Source organism: Myotis davidii, unplaced genomic scaffold, assembly GCF_000327345.1.
Source record: "Myotis davidii unplaced genomic scaffold, ASM32734v1 scaffold425, whole genome shotgun sequence".
NCBI classification, from domain to species: domain Eukaryota; kingdom Metazoa; phylum Chordata; class Mammalia; order Chiroptera; family Vespertilionidae; genus Myotis; species Myotis davidii.
This window is the reverse complement of record NW_006296413.1, coordinates 2,937,501-2,939,361: the sequence shown is the minus strand read 5'-3', so window position 1 is coordinate 2,939,361 and position 1,861 is coordinate 2,937,501.

Sequence of the window (1,861 nt, the reverse complement as noted above, 5' to 3'; positions counted from 1 at the left end):
TATTTACATGACGATTCATAACAGTAGCAACATTACAGTTATGAAATAGCAACGAAGATAATGTTATGGTTGGGTCACAACATGAGGAACTGCATTTAAAGGGCCGGAAGGTTGAGAACCACTGTCAGCGAAGGCTCCGCGGAAAGGGTGACCCGGAGGGCAGCCCGGGCGCCTTCCTCAGCCTCGGCTTGTGCTCGCCCACCGCTGCCACAAAAAAAAAAAAAAAAAGGAAAAAATTACTCTCTGCGGTCCCAGGTCACATCACATCAAAGTTTTTTTTTTGTGTGTGAAAAACTTTGAAAGATAGTAGAGCATCGTAATTTTGAAATTAATTTGCTCTAACTCATACATTTGCGGTGGTTTGTTTTCTCTGCAATCACCGTGCGTATAGAGGATGCTGAAGTGAGAGGCTCTGAATCACAAATGACTTTCGTAAGTAACGAAGTTGTATGGCCACTCCCAGGTTCCGTGTGTGTGTGTGTGTGTGTGTGTGTGTGTGTTTCTCCAGCCACTGTGTCCGCGGGGACTGCTTGCGTATTTCCTCATTGCACACACCTGGCGCCACAGCCTGGTCCGTAGCAGGTGCTTGATAAGTGGTGAGTAAAGGGATCGCAGTGATAGCAAGAGAGTTTAGGGAGAACACAGGCGGCATTAAATTACACTGAAAGAGGAACTTACTGTCTTTTCAGTTTGCTTTCAAGCCTTCTGAAAGGGGGAACGTCTCAATTCCGTGCTAACATGTTTCTCATACCTGTTAATCTCTCCTTCTCTAACAAGGGCTTCTGTTGACCGTTTTATCTAAATAGAAATGAATAACTTTTCTGTTTCTTCTATTTTTATAATTGCTTTATTTTAGGGCTATTCATGCTACTTCCCTATTTATGGTAATTGTATACCCTTTGAAGAATAAAAGTATGTGTAGTTTAATGAATAAACTTATTAAAATTAACTAAGTGTAATAAAATTTACAAATTCACTTCCTTGCCGAAACCGGTTTGGCTCAGTGGCTAGAGCGTCAGCCTGCGGACTGAAGGGTCCCAGGTTCAATTCCAGTCAAGGGCATGTACCTTGATTGCGGGCACATCCCCAGTAGGGGATGTGTAGGAGGCAGCTGATCGATGTTTCTCTCTCATCGATGTTTCTAACTCTCTATCTCTCTCCATTCCTCTCTGTAAAAAAACCAATAAAATATATTAAAAAATAAATAAATAAATAAATAAAAATACACTTCCTAGAATTAAAAAACATATTAAATATAGATAAATTAAAAACATAAATTTGTTTAAACAACGTTTAAGAATTTATTTTAATTTAAAAATAAATCTGTTTATAAACTTAATATAAATTACAATTTGTTTCTGAAAAAGGGGTCATTTCAAGAAACTTCGGTAAATGGCAGTGCAGGTGATGCACAGCCGAGGCACAAGTTTCCAAGGAATGGTGTGAGGAGCTGAGTGGGGGAACACAGCGTTGTCTGAGACCTGTTTGAAGAGGATTGAGGGCCTTTCAGGAAGAGAACAGCCTGTACCAACCAGGGACGTGAGAATGTTGACACATTCTGGGACATACAAATAGATCCCTTTGGCAGGCACGGTGGAAGGACCTGGCAAGGGCTGGACGACAGGCGGGCTGGTTATGACAGGCCTGAGTGCTGAGTAAGGAGTTTGGATTTCATTTTAAAGGAGACGTTCTCAATTCCATCAGAATCAGCCACGCTGTAATAACAAAGATTTTGTTACTATCCTCCAATGAAATGAATAGATAATAAAACCCACCTATACACAAAAAGTTAATGTCAATATAAAATCCTACTTGTACTACTCAGGATAAAGAAGTATCTAGTAAAAAAAAAAAAAGAAGA